The sequence below is a fragment of the Saccostrea echinata genome, unplaced genomic scaffold (genome assembly GCF_033153115.1).
Source record: "Saccostrea echinata isolate AGI-Se365-2 ecotype Australia unplaced genomic scaffold, CSIRO_AGI_Sech_v1 ptg000015l, whole genome shotgun sequence".
Classification (NCBI taxonomy): Eukaryota; Metazoa; Mollusca; class Bivalvia; order Ostreida; family Ostreidae; genus Saccostrea; species Saccostrea echinata.
The window spans coordinates 12,912,029-12,932,826 of NW_026889764.1; the positions used below are offsets into that span (position 1 = coordinate 12,912,029).

At 35.6% G+C, this 20,798-nt stretch overlaps 1 protein-coding gene across 1 annotated transcript in view; it reads left to right on the plus strand.

Annotated features, from left to right (window-relative positions):
• The window catches only part of LOC133187880 (uncharacterized), a 28,672-nt gene that overhangs the window by 4,510 nt on the left and 3,364 nt on the right, over positions 1 to 20,798 (plus strand). The gene's annotated exons all lie outside the window — the stretch shown is intronic.

The window sequence follows — 20,798 nt, forward strand, 5'->3', positions numbered from 1 at the left end:
TCAGATTTGCAGGGTTTATAGACGTTACAAAACTCTATCAGAATGCTGTTAAACAGTTCAAAAAGTCACTTCCGCTTTTGAGTTATTTCCCTTTAAATGAAAATTTAGGAGGCTTCAATTCCAGACAAAGGCTCCGAGACTACAAAATCTGGAGCAGAAATTCTAACGAATTTTAATAATAGAAGGGTTGAAGTTGTGCACATCGGTTTTTGTTTTTCGATTTCTGTATTCAAAATGGCGCTATATAGGGGTAAAAAATTAGAACGCCTAAAAGAGCGAAAAATTTAGACATATTTTCCTTTGTATCTTTAAAACTAAAAATATTTTGATAAGACATGTAGAATAAAAGTTGTGCACAATTTTAAGTCCTTTCATTTGACACCACTAAAAAGGGGCTGGCCCCTCAAATTAGGGATCTTGAGTCCTTTAAAGTTTTTTCTTTATAACTCAAAAACGGTAAATATTTGGAAATTGCTGTCGTAAAAAAGTTGTTCTTTAACATCTTATTGATCTCATGAAAATGTTATTTTGTTCGAGTCTTGTGTTTTAAATGCGCCAGAAGCTTGACCCATTTACAGGTAACTGTTTTCATTCAGCAAGTAAACGAGAGCTCTTCATGCGTGTAACTAAAATAAACTTACTATAAATAATAAACCTGGCTACATTAGATGCTAATATTCTTTACAATAAGGTTCTTGAAGTGTTTTGTGCTTTATTTCCAAGTTATTTTTTGACAACTTTTCCTTTTATTTCTTTTTTTTTCAAAGTCGAATAAACCAGTCTACTAAGAAAAAGGAAAAAAAGATAACCTCTTCTTCTTATCATATAAAAACAAACAATATAGTGAGAAAATAAAACAAAACTTTGAAGCATTGACTATTCACAGCCATTAAGTGCACGCCTTTTACATTCACCTTGTGTGTTTACAATTATGTAACACCTCCCTCGATAACGCGTGGCAAAGGAGGTCACCGGGGATCAATCGGCGTGTGATCTAGTGACCTAGTCATACACAAAACAAATCATGGAATGGCCATTCCAAATTCATTTTGTAAACTAAGTGATGAGTGGATAAATATGTTGAATCTTTCAGTTTATTTCATAATATCTTTGATTAAATCGCTAGTGCATTTCATTTTATATTTTATTCGCTGAATTACAGGAAAGTTGCATAAATATTTTTATAAACAATTTATTTCTCGATATCGAAGTAATTGTTTGTTTTGTTTAAAATAAAATTCAAAATATGTTACCTTAATTAATTCCTACTAGTAATGGAACTTCTGAAACTTAAATGTACATGTACGTAATCTAATATAGTTATTACGTTCTTTTGTCGACGCCCTTAAAATGTACAACTGTATATATACCATGTATACAAAGCGCCCCAAGTATACGCATATCGAGCGTTTGGAAGTACAAAATCCCACATTCACACGCGCCTCCAAAATATGTAGAATGAGACATACATGCGTAACTGATTTTGAATATTACAAATTTATTAGACACCTAACCTTTAACAAATTATTTTTTTCTACTAAACTTGTTATTTATGCGAACAGAAGATAAACATGTAATTATTTATAGGTTCCCATTATTTTTTCTGAAAATCAGAACACATTTATCAGCTCTCTTAAGGTTTTACGGACACATACAATGTGCACGCATGCAAGTACAGAACATGCACGTTTTATAAGTGCATATGCAAGAGCGCCCCAAAATATATGCATATTGAGCGTTTGAAATACAGAAAATTCTAAATCCCAAATCTTTTTTCCCCATTATCTTTGCAATAGAATATCGGTTAAATTGAAATGATTTTATTGATTTACAGCATATATTAAAGTGAATTATAGGTCAGCTAAGTTGATCATGAGTTGTTTTTATACGGGTAGTCCTCCTGGCCAGTCATCGTCACGGTTTGTAACATCGTAATTACACAGGTAAATACTAAGATGTCAATCTATATATTTTCCATAAGAAATGAGTTAATGGGAGATGTCTCGTTTTCTCTGATCATATATTAATTGACAGCGTTTATGAACAGCTGTTAAAACACAGGCCTTTGTAAACCGGTAAATTTCAAAAAGGAAAAATCCGAGACATAAAAAACAGAAAATATAAATGTCTCTGGAAATAACATTGCCTTTATATAACTAAAATAAATTAATGTCCGCCGATTTTTAAATTAATCCGAACATTCATTGATGTGTACCTGTACAGGCAGTGTGTCACTTTTTTTAAAGCCTTCGTCCAAACGAACAATATAATAAATCTTGAATGAATTAACTAACCCCTTCAGTACACACACATTCGCCTACACCTGAAATCTAATCAAAATCAGATCTTTTTTACGGCCCGAAATTCTGCTAGTCGCTGTATTTCTAATCTGATTGACTATACATGTCCCTTTAACAAATATTCTTTCATTTTCTTCGGGACCTCTGCATCACTAGTCAGGTGCTGTACCGACTGAGCTATCCAGGCCGATATCCACGACCCAAACCACTACAGTTTTATTAACTAATATCTTCATTTTCTTTTCTTTAAATCTTTTTTATTATTATTATTTTTTTAAAATAAATTTTGTAACTTAATTATAAGAAATCCATGCAGGTGTTCCACATGTCAATTATTGTGATAGAAGTACTTACCATGTGACCTGATCATAATGCATTCATATTGGTCAACTCTGTGATGCATGGTATGTATTTATCAACCCTTTCAAAATCTTTCCTCTTGACCACATCTTTAAGTGTATTAAAACGTCAAACGACTTCATGTCAATTTTGAATATCGCTACCGCACGTGCATTCTGAACTTTGATTACCAATTTCATTATTTTCATCAATAATACATACTCTTTTAGCCTGTCATTTTCGGATTTTTAAAAACTAAGCTTCACACAAAAAATCACGGACTTCTTGTTAAGTTATAATGCAAACAAACAACTGAAGCATCTTGAACACAAGAAGGGTGGGTGGGGTGCATAACTACATGTATAAAATTAAAAAAGCAAAGGCGGATCCAGGGCTTGCGCGCCGGGCGCACGCCCCCCCCCCCCTCCGTTTGAATTCTGGGGACTTCGCCCCTGGAATGCCTGGATCCCCACCAGGGTTTTGTCATAGACCCACTGGGGGCTTCAATGCTGCCTTCCCCCGACCCCTCCCCTGCCTTCTACTTTGCCCACCGTTATGAAATTCCTGGATCCGTCACTGCAAGGGGCGTAATAAGCAAGAAAAATATAGCTTTGAAGGGATGTGATTTTCGGTATTGGTACTATTACTTATGATATATAGACAAAGACCTCTAGATCTACAGGACAGAAATAAAGCTTGAGCGGCAGCTCTGCTTTAAAACATGTATCTACTTTTCGGTACAATCATAGATAATTATAAGTATTTAGGAAATCCTTGCTACAAAGCACAAACACCATAATATTAAACTTGACATGTAACTAAAATTACTCCATCAATAATCCACGAACATACATTAAAAGGATTTAAAATAGTTGTAGAAATTAAAAAGCAATTTGGAATTTAAAAAAACTGTCGGCGAGTTTCTTATTGTTGCTATTGCGTTGAACATGCCATTTGATTGACAATCTCTCTATATATGCTAGGACAGACATCTCTACATGTTACTTTTCAGGGACGTAGCATCGTTTTTGAAAGGGGGGGGGGGCAGCCAGAGAAAAAAAAATTAACTTACCTGAAAAGACTTCAGAACCAAAACGAAAAAAAAAAATTGCCCAAAATCCTATTTCCTGGCGGAAGGGGGTGGGGGCAACGGGACTATACTGCAACAAAAAGCGGGGGCCAACGGGACTTTCAATGAACATTACTAAAGTAAAAAGTTAGGTCTGAAAAAAAAGGGGGGGGGGCTGATGCTACGTGCCTGCTCTCATATATAGCTCATGCTTTATTTGATCTGCAATATCGTAAGTTACTTGATTGAATACCTCGGAGTCTCTCTTATCCTTTCGACAGCATTTTAGTTTGACCAACTATACAAAATTTAGCCTTTTGAACAGTTGGCCTTAGGACTTTCATACTTCACATCCGAATTTCTTTGTGACAAGACCTTTTCTTGGGAATAAATATTTTTGACCTTGTGACCTTCATCTTGAAGTTTGACCCACTTTTTAAAAACATTAACCTTGGCAATAGCTTTTGAACGGTTGGGACTAGCGGTTTTACATTCACAGGTGTATTCCTTGCGATAACGCCGTTCATTGGATATCATCAATTTTTTACTATTTGACCTTGACCTTGGAGTTTGACGTTCTTTAAAAAAAATTAAAAGTTTTGACTTTTTACCTTTGACCTTAGAGTTTGACCTACCTTTGAAACATTTTAATCTCATTCATAACTTTTCAACGGTTGGTGTTAGGGTTTTCATATTTTTATATGTGTGTTTCTTGTGACAAGACCCTCCCTTGAGTACCGACAGTTTTGACTTTTGTCCTTGACTTCGGGGTTTGACCTACTTTTGAAAAAAAAAACGTTGACCTTTGCCATAACTTTTGAATAATTAATGCTAGGGCTTTCGTATTTCAATGTCTATTTCTTGTGACAAGGCATTCCTCTGGACACAGTTAATCTATCCTTGACTTTAACATTTGACTTGAGTATAAAAGAAAAGATTAACCTTTGCCATACTTTTCAATAGTTTGTCCAAGCGGTTTCATATTTCACAGTTATATCCCTGAGACGAGATCTTTCTTTGAGTAACATAATTTTTTATCTCTTGACTTTGACCTTGGAGTTTGATACGGATTTGAGAAACTTAAACCTTTGCCATAAGCTGCAATACCGGGGCATCAGTGTTTCACAAACACGTCTTGTTCAATATCCAAACTGGACAAAAACATTCACAATGAATCCTTAAATCATTGTGTGGAACCTGATAAATTATTTGACTCGATCTATGGTCTGAAAGAACATGGCTGAACTTATCCAGTCAAATAACTCACAGATTAAGATTTTTTCTTAATCAGGGTCTTATGGTGTTGATGAAAGGTCATTTGGATGAGTTTGGATGAGAAACTATAAATTCGTTACTGTCTTTTTCTAGTGAAACATTGTTGGTATCATGCAGAGTGTGACATGGCCTAAACTCAAGTTCAAGGTCACTAAGGACAAGAAATTTTGACTGGATGTATGGACCGTATGAACATGTGTGAATTTGAGAAGTCAGTAATACACAGATGGGGTTTGCTCATAACCAGAGTGTGTCATGGCTTTCGCAAGGTCATTTGGACAAGTTCAAGATACCCTTACAAAATTGCTTATAACCTTATAATATGGCATGACCTTGACTCAAGGTCACTTGTTCCTGCCTGCAGCTCCAACGAAAAACCTCTCGTTGCTTTGCAACGAGCTCGGCTCTAGTTCTTTTTTTTTCCTAGACGCCAACTTTGAAGCTTCATATCTTCCTCATTCCTGAACAGATTTTGTTCAAATTTTCAGTGCTTTTAGACTTTCTAAAACACTAATTCCCAAATTACCTTCTGTTCACGAGTTATTCCCCTTTGATTGAAATTTTAATGCCTTTGGTTTCCAGACAAAGGCTTTGAGACGGTAATAATTGGAGCACAAAACCCTTTGGAATTGAAAAGAAGAAGCATTGAAATTGTGCACATCGGTTTTTGTTTCTTGATTTTTGCATTTAAAATGGCGCTAGAGAGGGGTCAAAAGTTAAAACGCGGAAAAGAGCAAAAATTGTGACATATTTTCCTTTATATCTTTAAAACGAAAAATAATTTGTTAAAACATGTAGAATAAAAGTTGTGCATAATTGCAAGAACTTTCATTTGATATCATTTAAAAGGGGCTGGTCCCTAAAAGGGATCTAGAGCCCTTGAAAGTTTTCGCTTTATAACTCAAAAACGGTAAATATTTCAATATGGCTCTTGGAATAAAAGTTGTTCTTTAACACCCTATTGATCTCATAAAAATGTTAATTTGTTCGTGTATTGCGTAATATGTCGTAATATATAGGTAAAAAGCAGGTCCCGTGAACAGGTAAGCGTTTTCATTTGGCAAGTAAATCAGAACTCTGCATGTGTATAACTTATACAAACTTGCTATAAATAATATACTCTACTGTATTTAATGCTAATTTTCTTCTAAATAAGGTTTTTAACGTGTTCTGTGGTTCACTCAAATTATTTTTTACAACCTTCTTTTCTTTTTTAATTTAGTTTTAAAGGGAACAACGTCCTCAAATAAAGGAAGGAATTAAATGTATCTATATAACTACATAAGTAATATTAAACTTTAAGCATCGAATAATTAATGATCATTAACTCTACGCATTTTACGTTCCCCATGTTCACCTCGATGTTTTCAGTTATGTAACACAACCCGCGATCCCACGTAGCCGAGGTCACCATCGACCAGCCACCTGCGGTCATAAATCATGTAAACAAAACAAATATCTGTGAAGACTGTGATCACTTTTTAAATCCATTGTGTAGAAACAACGATTAATGAAACATGTTTTCTTTTTATTTATATTGAATCTTTAAGATAACTTAATCTCATCTTTGATTTAATCTTAATTCCAAACACTAGTGAATAAAATCATTTCGAATTTTAATCGCTTTTACCGGCCTGTTCACTGTCGACACAACAATACGATTAAAAAAAAATATTTCTTTATCCCGTATTCTATTTCAATTGCAATTGAAAAGGTGCTATGGCAAATAATTGCAATTAGTGATGGGAGTGTTAAGTATTAATACTTGTGTAAAGTATAATTTTTACTATCAGTCTCTTGTTTCTTCATCTAATTTTTCATTTAATATTAAATAAACTATATACATTAAATAATACTTTTCAACAAACAATAATTCACGCCTTCTTACAGCTTACATTCCGCTCTGTCGCTTTGTAACCCACTCCTCGTTCACACGTACGTGGCCGCAGAGATCAGCGAGCCGCGGTCATATCGGTGTTATAATGCAATGTGTACTCATGGCGATTAATGGAAAATTGGTTTTGAAATCATTTCGAATCTTACATATTATTTTATTTCACTCTATCTCACGCTTATTTTTATCATTCCTAACTCACTGTGCATTTATTCATTTCAAGTTTTATTCATTTTATATGCCGACTTAACCATGTTAACCATTGAGTTTGCTACAATTTATTTTTCTGTCTCATGTTTTAAACTGCATGTACACATGCATGATAATTGTAAGCGGAGGTGACTTTTTCAACTCTCGGCATCCTCACAATGTCAAGGTATTGTGATTTCGGAACCTTAATTGACATTGTGAGGATGAATTCTCGGGTAAATCGAAAAGTTTCACGGATACATACATACATGCATGCAAGTACAGAACATGCTCTTTTTATAAGCACGATCATGAATTCGAATGTACATGTATATGCAAGAGCGCCCCAAATATACGCATATCGAGTGTTTAAAACACAGAGAAATACAAAATCCCCGGTCTCTGTTTTAAATTATCTTTGCAATAAAATATCGGTTAATCTGAAATCGATTTTATTGATTTATAGCTTATTTTGAAGTAAATTATCGGTCCACTGAGTTGATAATGAGTTGTTTTTATAACGGGTACATTTAGGGTATTCCGAATCACGTTTTCCATTTTGACTGTGAACGATTTTATTAACAAGTTTATAAATAGTTGGTTGGTATTAAAGGAAAGTCAATCCTATGAAAAATCAGATCTACATAACACGGCAAGTCTATCTTCGATACAGCGGCCTTGACGGGGTTATATTTACATCACCTTTTTAGTGTATTGCAGGTCACTTCTGGGTATTTCGAATCACCAGGTAAATGGCTAAAACAGTCAGATAAGAACATTATAATTAATGAATTAGTTGGTATTGTTTACCAAAAGTATAAAAAAATAAAAAGAATTATTTTCTTGTTGATTGTTCTTGTTTATTAATTAAGTTATTAAAGCCCCCCACCCCACCCCTCTGTACACACTATAAAACAGCGTTCTCAGAGGCGGATCATGCAGAAAACAAATACCAACAAAATAATACTTTCAGAAATTACCTGATTGTAGATTGTTGTCCTGTAAATATAATCATGATAATTATGTAATCTTTTTTACCCATGTGATTTTTTTAATGCAAACAATTAACATTGAACTGTCATAATTCTACGAGTAGGCTACCAAAAATGAGATATAATGATGATAAAAAATTTGTGAAAAGGGATTAAACCAACTCATGTTTAGATATCATGATTATCAAGAATGACGTATATCACTGCATACGTGTACTCGTACATATCAACAGTGATCAACACTGGTACAGTACCGACCAGACACAACCTAATAGAAAGCGAACCCAGAGCGCACCCCCGGGTTCGCTCTCTGGGTTCGCTTCGGATTCGCTTGGGATCCGCTAGTGCTGACCCCGAGCGAACCCGGAGCGCACCCGTAGCGAACCCGCAGCGAACCCAGAGCGGACCCAGAGCAAACGCTGAAAGCGAACCCCAAATTCAGCAGCGGTCCCAGAAAGCGAACGCGCGTTCGGTGTTGCGTAACAGAGCTGTCAATCAGGATTAGCGATTAACTCATCAGCGCGTCGACCAATCAACATGCCGAACAGGTCTGTCAACCAGGATAAGTGATAAAATGCGTTGACCATCAGCGCATCGACCAGTCAACATGCCAGCTTGTAATCTAAACATTGTACAAGCAAAGCGTGTGAATGTACAATGTAAAAATTTTATTAATATGATTTTTTAAACATGATTTTATATTTATATATTTTAATTCTCCAGACAACATGCAATATTTACACATCTATTTTCATTATTTTTTATTTTTAAGATCTATTAATACATTATATATTTTTATTACCCAGGTAGCATGTTACATGTATATTACATATTTATTTTCTTTATATTTATAAAATCCATTATAAATAAATATACATTGCGTAAATTTATCAGACAATAAGTACTTTAATTCATAATAGAAAAAAAAGAAAATAATATAATGGTTATATCAATTGTTACTAAAAAAAAAAAAGAATAAAAAAAAACTGGTCTTCGATAAAGCATAGAATTTTAATTCATTATCTCAAGATACAGTATAAGAACATGTACGTGCTTTAATTTAATTTTTTTTTATTTTTTATTTCAATTTGCATGCACGTTTTAATTTATCCAGATCAACTTCGCAATTTTCGATCTTAATAATTGATCATGAAAAAAATTAAATGTACATTGTACAGTATAAATGTGCATTATGTCAATACATAAATTGGAGGAAAAAAAATCTCATTTTTTAACTAATATGATTTTTTAAAAATTAATCTTTCACCAAAATTTAATAAATAGCTTGATTTAAATACATGTATATAGGGAAAGATTATTTTGTCAATTCTAATTATGTATTACCACATGTAGACCTTACATTGTATGTTTTTTAAATTTTTGTAACTACTTGCAAGTCAGTCAAAAAAAAAAAAAAAAAAAAATGCTTATCACTTTCCTTCACGTCGATATATATATATATATATATATATATATATATATACAGGTTTACATATTCACGAGCCTCTTACATGTACAACATGTAATTTTCGAAATACTTTATATGGATATAAAAAAAATACCAGACGGATACGTTTTGTACTTGTTCATGAAAAGTACACGTAATTCCAACATTAGTGAAGTGAAATTGCAAAGATACCTAGATACGAAAACGTACATATTTTTTCATTACATACATATGTAGGTACCTGTATTTGAGCTGTGTATTGTCATAATTATTTAATTTCAACATTTTAATAATTATAGTTTCAAAGTGAAGCCAAGGTCAACACGTGGCGGTAATCATCCACCTGTTTCGAAGATATTACGGGTGCTAAGAGCAATTACGGTGTTGTTTTTTTAAAAATGACACTTGCTAGCTGGATGTATACTGTCTCCATGGTCACGGTATACCTGAATATATACTCCCCCTACATTTGATGCCCCTTAAGTTACATGTACCTCGTTTCAATGAGAAATTCAATTTTTTTTTTTGATTTTTGGAATTTGGAAGCGTCATAGTTGTTTGGTACTTTGCATGAAGAGTACATGTTCATGTAATTTGCTGCCACCTGAATGCTGAAAATCAGTAAAATATCTTTACGAGAGAGAGAGAGAGAGAACACTGTATATTATTTGAAATTAAATTCGCTACAGCCGGCCCATGGTAAATAATTCCGAGTACGGAGAGGGGTGGGGGGCTCATCGAAATAAAACAATTTTAAAAAAAATACACATCGGGCGTTATTACCTTAATTTCATCTACTTAATCATGCGAGTTTACAGTTATTGAATTCTTGTTTTGTTTGTTTTCTTTCTTGTTTTTATTTATTTTTAAACATTTAGAATTTTGTTTGTTAAGATGCCGCTCAAGTATGTTCATGTATGTAGTGGGGCGGAGGGGGTCATGAACCAGTAAGGAACACAAACTATTCAAATGATCATTTACGTGTATTTGAAAACAACTTAAAAAAATAATAAATTTTTATCAGTGGAACAGTTAATAGTGTTTGTTTGTTTTGGTTTTTTGATTGTTGTGGTTGTTGGTTTTTTTTTTATATAAGTCTTCCTTTAAACTCGCCTTATAAAACAATGATTTATAGCATGGAAGTAAATTATAAATGGTCTGTAAAAAGGAAACTCAAGTTAACTGTATGAGAATTTTTAGTGATTTTCACGACCTACATATACATATAATGGACGACAACCTAGCTTAAATTTAAACTGCTAAATATGAAAACTTAGCATTTTACGTGTACAATATGTCTCAGTTATTTCATAGATAAGATCATAATTCACTTGTTTGTCTTTCAAACATTTAAATTACGATCTAGCAATTGCAATTACAATTGGAAGTTCCAACTTATTTTAAAACGCATGGATTATGTAAACAAATGAATTTGAAAGCTTTTTTTTTTATTAAGATACTCAATTTCACTCCGTCCGATACATCGAAAATAAATTTAACACCTTTTCTTCTTTTTCGTTCGAGATATACTTAGCTTGTAAGTTAAGAAAAATAAAAGTGATAATTCTGCGTCGAATGTACGGTGAAATTCTTGAAAATTTATCAACGTTCTCCATATTGTCACTTACATGTACATGTTTCGATCGCCATAAAAACAGTAATGATCGATTTCACTACTGTATTTGGAATATACAAGGGGCGGGGCTTACTGGCGGCAAGATTAAAGCGGGGTCCGCTTCACGCATGCGTGCGTAAAGCGGACCCGGAAAGCGAACGCCGGGTTCGCTCTAGCGGACCCAGAGCTGACCCCGAGCGAACGCAGAGCGAACCCGAAGCGCACCCAGAGCGGTCCCAAATTATCTGAAAGCGGACCCGCAGCGGACCCCGAACGAACCCAGGAAGCGAACCCGGGGTGCGCTTTGGGTTCGCTCTGGTGTTAGGTTATGTTCGGTCGGAACTGTATCAAGTGTCAGGCCTGTAGGATGCAATTTCAGTTTGGGGGGCACAGCCATACATTTTCAGTTGGGGGCACTATCAACTACCAACAAACAAAAAAAAAAGGTCATCAGACGTTTTTATTGAGGGGGCACAAGCTAGAAGTAGCTAAATTTTCTTTATCATCTATATATCGGCAAAATTATTGGGGGACACTCCCCCCCCCCCCGTGCCCTCGGTTCCTACGGCCATGAGTGTATACCGGGACCCGGAATAGTCTTATTAGCTCTTGCTTTGTCAAATCATTGCTTTCATACCCCTTGCATTTATGAAAAACAATGTTGTAAAAAAAAAAATAATCTGACATATAACAAGTATGTAGGTGTGCAATTTATTTCGGCTGTGGGCATGTACACACGTGGTTCGAAATACCCCAAACTGTAGGGGGTTACAAATGCGGCCATAACTAGTATATTTTTGAGGTGTTATCAAAAACAATTAATACTCACAAAAGCTTATAAAATTGCCGTTCTATAGATTCTATCGATACCTAACATGCCATGTTTCATCCACCAACAACGCCACGACATCGATGAGAAATATTATGCAACGTTTCTACACGGGCATTTTATTCGAAAAGGATAGGAAGTTAATGAATTAAAACATTAATTCTTTTAGTTAACGCATTATGTTTACCTTTATCTTTATTTTTGTATGCAATAAGTATAGACCTTACTCATAATGACTGTTTGGCTGTCACACGTGTGCATGTGTCGTGCGAGGTACAGCTGTAAGGTAAATTACCGAGAGTCGCGATATGCGGGGTGATTCGACTGTGGTCCATTGAATTTCTACTAGTACATCAACCTGTCAAATCTAACATGGGCCCACATAATACGACTAAATTCGTTTCATGAATTAATTGGTTCTTAACAAATATATGTACATTATACAGTATCTTTTCTTTAGATCTGTTTGTTTATTATTTTCAATCACAATCTGTACAAGTATACACTAGACAAAATTGCTAACGCACCACTTATAATTCTTATTTGTGAATTGATCATTTTCCTGATTGGTACTAAAATATATAAAATATGCCATCTTTTCCAAAACAGTTGGATTGACAAATGTCTTGGTGTCATGTCAAGACCCTTAAAGGACCTTCTTGTCCGAAAAACCAATGTCCCGACGTGCACTGCGCACCGTTTTTGCCAAGATATGAAGTTGTGATTACCGATGGTGGTCCGTGATGTTGCGACGGGAACAGTCTCCCACTTAAAAATCAAATGATATACCCTGATTGACTACCATATCGCTTAGTAGTCATCGAGTGCCTTGTTGTCCCTACCAAATCCACCCAACTTCCGGTTGCCCCAATTTTGTGGAACAATCTTGAAGTTATTGCGTGGTGCTTACTTAATGCCGTCGATATCTATTGTAAGCATATTTATGATCGTTAATTCATTTTCAACAATTTTTCACCAGAGAAATGCATAATCTTTGAATTGTTTTAATTTTTCACAAATTTCTTCAAAGGAACCCCCTGCAGATACCATACTGGCTGCCTTAGCAGGCTCTTCTAGAGTCAAACGCCGCATACGGTGTAACTTTTTTTTCTGAGTTTTTAATTAGTACAAACATAAAGAACACAACCACAAAGAAAAAATTAGAAATTTATTCCACCAAAAAGGTATGGATATGATTTTAATTTTTGCTATGAAGTGGTTACGCTTCAGTAAACATTGCTATTATTTATCAGTTAAAACATTTAAATGTCTCATTTTTTATTAAAGTAACATAATTATATATCAAAAACATCATAAACAAGTTTTGAAAAGAAAGAAATGTTAATTTATTTAGGTGGTGCGTTAGCAATTTTGTCTAGTGTAGTTACACGAAATCCATGCACATCGGCGCTACACCTGTCAATCAAAATCACTCGATATTGTGAACTCAGTCTGGTGATACGGCAGCATTTCCGAAGTGATTCAAAATATTCTTTCGGTTAATTCTAATTTTTCGCGTTGAATAATAATATTTTGGAACAAAGTTGGAATTAAAGCTGGAGCTGCATGTTGTGAATTTATCACACCTGCAGTCTGCAGTCTTCCCTTCTTACAGGTGTACTAAGCATCTGTTGAGTAATGAATCAGAGAGCATAACATGCGGAACAAGTTTGATTGAGATTTTTACTTTTCCTATAAGATAAAATGATTAATAACATAATTTATGCATCTAATAGATACGTATAAATGTACATGTATAGCTTTTTTTAAACAAGAATCTGTAATTGAAAATGTGAAAGTGAAGAGTTTAGGTAATAGTTCTTAACAAATGACAGTTCATTCTTTCCTAGTCTCTATATAGCTTTTAATGACGGCCGTGCGCCCTCCCCTTCAATTGATGTCTTAAACATGCTTTTAAATTTTGTTTATGCATGTATCAAGAAATTTCCACAGGTACTTGTGGATAGGACCCCCCCCCCCCTTCCACACACACACACAATTCAACCCTGATGTTTGTTGGACATTTCTTTCCACAAATTATATTTATTATACTTATACATCATGTGTACCATAGGAAAAAAATCGAGTACAAGTACCTGTGGAAATTTCTGTTTGCCACCTTCCCCCCAAAAAACTGAAATTGCTTTCTACGGGCTTGACAACAGGTACTTGTGGACAGGACCCCCCCCCCCCCCCATATTCATCCCCGGGGCTTGTTGGACATTTTTTTTTTTTTTTTTTTTTTTTTTTTTACAAATTATATTTATTGCACTTATTCATCATGTGTACCACATGAAAAAATCGTGAAAACCCCAAAATAATCATTCCACACAAAAAATGTCTCACTATGTATAGTTAAAAAATTAATTTTTCATATTTCTTGATGAAAACAACATAAAAAAAACAACACAAAATTAATACCGAATTACATATAACTTGAATTTATCATTTGAATTTATCGTAAAGCAGAAAATCTGTTCTGCGGGCTTCAAGGCCTGCTCAGGAACCTAAAGATATCCTCATTTTCCAAGTCCAGTACAGAACGTAAAATAAATGAAATAAATCACACGATCACTGGGATGAACTCCAAGAAAGAAGACTCTTGAGGAAAAGATATTTTGATTCGACTTATAGACTGAAATAAACCGATATTCTCTTTTTGCCACTCTTTCCTGGTGCCCTGGGACTCTGAATGTAAGATCAGCATTTTTTTCACAGGTCCGTTGTACGGATTGTACGGGGGGGGGGGGGGCAGACTTTCTGAAAATAGTCTTTTGCTGTAGTTTTAATATGTAAATTTTGATTCAGTTGCTGCTTGTCCCCTCCCCACTCTTTGTTTCTCTACGGCCATACATAGGCAAATCCCAGCAAAAATGTAATGACCCCCCCCCCCCCACCTTCCAACACACATTTTTTTTTATTTTTTGAAAATGTGTATTGAGATAGGACTTAAAATTGGAAAACATTTTCTGTATATCTCTACATCGAAAAATATAAAACAAATATTTTTTTGTATTTCCTTATGAAAACAACATAGATAATTATGCATAGCTAATTAAATACTGAATTAGATATTTATCTTTGCAGACAATATGCTCTGCGTTATAGAACATGATGTGAAAGCGTATCGTTTGTTTGTTTGTATGTTGTTTAACGTCCCTCTCGAGAATTTTTCACTCATATGGAGACGCCACCACTTGCCGGTGGAGAGCTGCAAATTTTGTCCTATACTCGGCACTTACGGCCATTGAGCAGTGAGGGATCTTTTTCGTGCCAGCACCTTCTGCGACACGGGACCTCGGTTTATACGGTCTCATTCGAAGGACCGGTCTCCACGTCCCACAGTGGGATTCGAACCCGTGACGTAAGGATCAACTCCTTACTTCGCGACTCTAGAGCAGACGCTCTAACCACTGCGACACGCCGGCGACGAAAGCGTATCGTAATACACCTTGTAATCCTTTGGATTTTCAGATTTAAGGCCAGTGCGAAAACCCAAAGACGCCGAAATTTTTTTTATGCTACTGTAATCGAAGATCCGGGGGCATACAGTTTTTGTCCTGTCCGCCTGTCTATTTGTCTGTTAGCCTGTGTTAGCCTGTTTGTTCGCAAAAACTTTAACTTTGCCCATAAAATTTGATTGGTTTCAACTATTGCTTTCATATTTCTAATGTGTATTCCTTGTAACAAGGACTTTCTTCAGGTACCAACATATTTGACCTCTTGACCTTGAACCTGGAATTTGATCCTCTTTTGCAAAATTTTACCAAACTATAACCTTGGCCAAAACTTTTGAACAGTTGGTGCTAGGTCTTTTATATTTCACATCTGTTTCCCTTGTGATAAGTCTCCTCCTTAGGTATAAATATGTTTGACCATTTGACTTTGACCTTGGAGTTTGACCAACTTTTAAACAACTTTAGCCTTGACAATAACTTTTGAATGGCTAGAACTAGGGCTTTCATATTTCATAGGTGTATATCTTGTGACAAGGCCTGTCATTGTATACCAACAACTTTGACCATTTTACCTTGACCTTTGAGTATGTCCTACTTTTGAAAAACTTTAACCTTGGTTTTAACTTTGAACAGTTGGTGCTAAGGCTTTTTTATACCACATGTGTATTCCTTGTAACAATTAAGACCTTCCCTCAAGTACAAACAACTATGATCCCTTGACCTCGGAGTTTGACCTTTTAAAGAAATTAACCTTGGCCATAACTTTTAAACTGTTGCTACTGTGGCTTTCATATATATTTCACAGTATATTCTCTGTTCAAGATCTTTCTTTAGGTAAAAACATTTTTTTTTATCTTTTGACCTTGACCATGGAGTTTGACTTACATTTGAGAAACTTTAACTTTCGCCATAAGATACCATATGGGGGCATCAGTGTTTCAAAAGCACACGTTGTTCAGTATCCAAAGCAGTGAGTTGAACCTAATAAATTACGACTATAGAAATTATGATAATTTATTTCGAGGTATGGTCTAAAAAATCGTTTATTATACCTCTGTGAAAACTAGCTTAAAAGTGAAAAATCACTAATAAAATAGAATTTGATTGGCCGAGATGGTCACGTGTCCATCATGTTTGCCCTGCAACAAAACGTCGTGTTTCACGATTGTGACGTCACAATTAAACGACTGAGGAGTTAGATTGTTTATAGCGACGCTGCTAACTTTGTTCGCGCGGTAACAACAACTAAAAATTCATCAAAAAATCACCTTAATTAATGGAATTGCATATAGATAGTAGATTCAACGTTCTTTGTTAAAATTTTTGCACCCATCAAAATTCGTTTATGGAAATACAGCTAACATACGACGTCATGTGACGTCTCAGTCTAGACGTTCTAAATGTCTCGTGCGGTTTGATGAGGCGGATCTTAAATTAAGTGAACAGTGCGCTCGCCCCAACGGTCGCACCGTCAACATATTATCGTTGATTGATTGTGTCGATTTAAATGTGTAAAAATGTAATGGGTGCTGTTTGAATGTTACTGGTGTGAAAATCACACAAACTTGTCACGTAGGAATGCTTTTTAGGTCACCTGAGTCACTCAGGTGACCTATTGCTATCCGTTCTCGTCCGTCGGCGTGCGTCGTACGTCGTGCGTCGTGTGTTAACATTTGAACATTTTTAGCTTCTTCTCTGAAACCGCTTAACCAATTTCAACCAAATTTGGTATATAGCATCTATGGGTGAAGGGGAACAAAAATTGTGAATTTCATGGTCCCTGCCCCCCTGGGGCCTGAGGGGTGGGGCCAAAACCACCAAAAATAATGCAATCTTTAAAAATCTTCTTCTTTACTCCAGGACATCAAGCAGTCAAACTGTTGGCATCATTGTAATAAGCATTGAGCACTCTACCAAAATTGTGAAATTCATGGCCCCAGGGTCAGGGGTTTTGGCCCCAGTGTGGGGCTATATAGATCATATAGTGAAAGTGCCTTATTTCTTTGAAAATCTTCTTCTCTGCTCCTGGGTATTAAATAAAGTAACTAGGTACATAGTTATGAAGAGCAAGAGTGCCTCTTCCAAAATTGTGAAATTCATGGCCCCAGGGTCAGGGGTTCTGGTGTTAGGGCGGGGCTCTATTGATTATATAATGAAAATGCATTAATTCTTTGAAAATCTTCTTCTCTGCTCCTGGGTATTAAATAAAGTAACTAAGTACATAGTTATGATGAGCAAGAGTGCCTCTTATAAAATTGTGAAATTCATGGCCCCAGGGTCAGGGGTTTTGGCCCCAGTGTGGGGCTATATAGATCATATAGTGAAAGTGCATTATTTCTTTGAAAATCTTCTTCTCTGCTCCTTGGTATTGAATAAAGTAACTAAGTACATAGTTATGATGAGCAAGAGTGCCTCTTCCAAAATTGTGAAATTCATGGCCCCAGGGTCAGGAGTTCTGGTCCCAGGGTGGGGCTATATAGATCATATAGTGAAAGTGCCTTATTTCTTTGAAAATCTTCTTCTCTGCTCCTGGGTATTGAATAAAGTAACTAAGTACATAGTTATGATGAGCAAGAGTGCCTCTTCCAAAATTGTGAAATTCATGGCCCCAGGGTCAGGGGTTCTGGTGTTTAGGGCGGGGCTCTATTGATTATATAGTGAAAATGCATTAATTCTTTGAAAATCTCCTTCTCTGCTCCTGGGTATTAAATAAAGTAACTAAGTACATAGTTATGATGAACAAGAGAGCCTCTTCCAAAATTATGAATTTCATGGCCCCTTGGTCAGGGGTTCTGGTGTAAGGGCGGGGCTCTATTGATTATATAGTAAAAATGCATTAATTTTTTGAAAATCTTCTTCTCTGCTCCTTGGTATTGAATAAAGTAACTAAGTACATAGTTATGATGAGCAAGAGTATCTCTTCCAAAATTTTGAAATTCATCACCCCAGGGTCAGGGGTTCTGGTGTTAGGGCGGGGCTCTATCGACTATATAGTGAAAATGCATTAATTCTTTGAAAATCTTCTCCTCTGCTCCTGGGCATTTAGGTGATAAACTAAGTACATAGTTATGATGAAGAGGTGGGCCTCTTCCAGAATTGTGAAAGTCATGGCCCCTGGATCAGGGGTTCTGATGTTAGGGCGGGGCTCTATTGATTATATAGTGAAAAATGCATTAATTCTTTGAAAATCTTCTTCTCTGCTCCTGGGTATTATTTAAACAAACTAAGTGGATGGTTATGATGCATAAGGATGCCTTTTCAAAAATTGTGAATTTCATGGCCCCAGGGTCAGGGGTTCTGGTGTTAGGGCGGGGCTCTATTGATTATATATTGAAAATGCATTAATTCTTTGAAAATCTTCTGTGCTACTGGAGATTATTTAAACAAACTAAGTGCATGGTTATGATGCATAAGGATGCCTTTTCAAAAATTGTGAATTTCATGGCCCCAGGGTTAGGGATTCTGGTGTTAGGACGGGGCTCTATTGATTATATAGTGAAAATGCATTAATTCTTTGAAAATCTTCTTCTCTGCTACTGGAGATTATTTAAACAAACTAAGTTCATGATTATGATAGGCAAGGATGCCTCTTCCAAAATTTTTAAATATATGGCCTCAGTTTTTGGGGTTCTTGAGGAAGGGGGGGGGGGCTCTATTGATTATATAGTGAAAAAGCATTAATTCTGTTATTTAATCATGCTGCTCCTTAGCGTTGAGCTGATAAATAAATTGCTTAGGTATGATGAAAATGGGAGCTTCGAACAGAATTTTTAAATCTTGTGGTCCTAGGGTCAGGGGTTCTGGCATAATGGGGGGGGGGGGTGATAATATAGTGGAAAAGTGTTAATTCTTTGAAGTCCATAATTATGATGATGAGGGTAACTCTTCCAAATTTGTGAATTTCTTGACCCTTTGTCTTGGGTTCTGGTGTTAGGGTAAGGCTTTGTTGAATCTGTAGTGAAAATGCATTGTACCTGTGAAATTCTTCTCTGCTTCTTGGCATATCGGAAGCAAACTGAGTAATAGTTTAAATGATATAAGTAAGCTTATTTCTACCAGATTTTTGAACATTTGGACCATTTGTCTAAGCATTCTGGTCCTGGGCAGGGCTCTATTAATTTGTATTCTACTGAGAGGAGTTATTCCCCTTTGCTGTTTACTTTTGATAATTAATCACTGTAAACAATGTACTTGAAAGGTTAATAGAATAAGATAATTATGCAAGAATGTTTATCGTATAATTCAAAAAGTACTTTCTTAGTTTTAATAATCAGGTAGACCTGTAAGTAATAGATAAATAAAAATGAGACAAAAATAACTTATCTTATGAAAAGTTCTTCAAAGACCATAAGAGAGGTCAATGCTAGGGGTCTTAATATGGGTTTAAAAATAGTACCGAAGCACTAATAGTTTGTTAATAGTCTGCATGGTGATAGTGTTAAGTGGGGGACAGATTAGAACTTAATTTATGAGTTGATACTGAATACTAGACTAATTATTTTGTTGATCTTGATCTTCCTACTTCTCTTGCTTTAAGGCAATAAAGTTTCATCTATCAGTGTATTTAACTTCTAAATTGTTGTATTATACTCAGGTGACCGATAAGGCCCTTGGTCCTCTTGTTTAATGAAGCGAGGCTGTTGGTGTACCTGTAACTTTCATCTGTTTCATATCTTCCTCATCAAATACATGCTTGCTTTATTCATTGGATCTCCTTTTATAATTCCTGCATTGTGCTTAATTCGGTCTTATAAACAATTTATTATTGCATAATAGTAAGGGAGACATGAAGATTTCTTCGCCCATGAAAAATCACTATCATGCAATAAATGTAAAGTGTGAACTTGTCAAGTCTGAAACACACAAAAGGATATCGCTGATATCATGCAGAGTGTATCATTGCCTTGATGAGGCCCGTAGGAAGCAAATTCAGTTGGGGGAGGGGGGCACAGCCATACATTTTCAGTTGACAGTTGAGGGGGCACTACCATAAATTTCCTGATAAGCAAAAAAAGGTCATCAGCTACCAAAAATTCCTTGACAAGCAAAAAAAAAAAAAAAAAAAAAAAAAAAAAAAGTTATCAGACGTTTTTATTGAGGGGGTACAAGCTATAGTATGTATGTTTACGATAGTAATCTATATATCGGAAAAATCATTGGGGGGCATGCCCCCCGGCCCCCCCGTGCCCCCTCCCCGTCCCTACGGCCACGTTGATTAAATTTAGGGTCACTAAGGAAAGAATGTTTTGAGTGGATGAATGGTCTGAAAGAACATGTGTTAACTTGTCAAGTCGGTAACACATAGTACGGGTTTGCTTATAACCAGAGTGTGTCATGGCTTGATGCAAGGTCATTTGAACGAGTTCAAGGTCATCTACAGAGAAACAATAT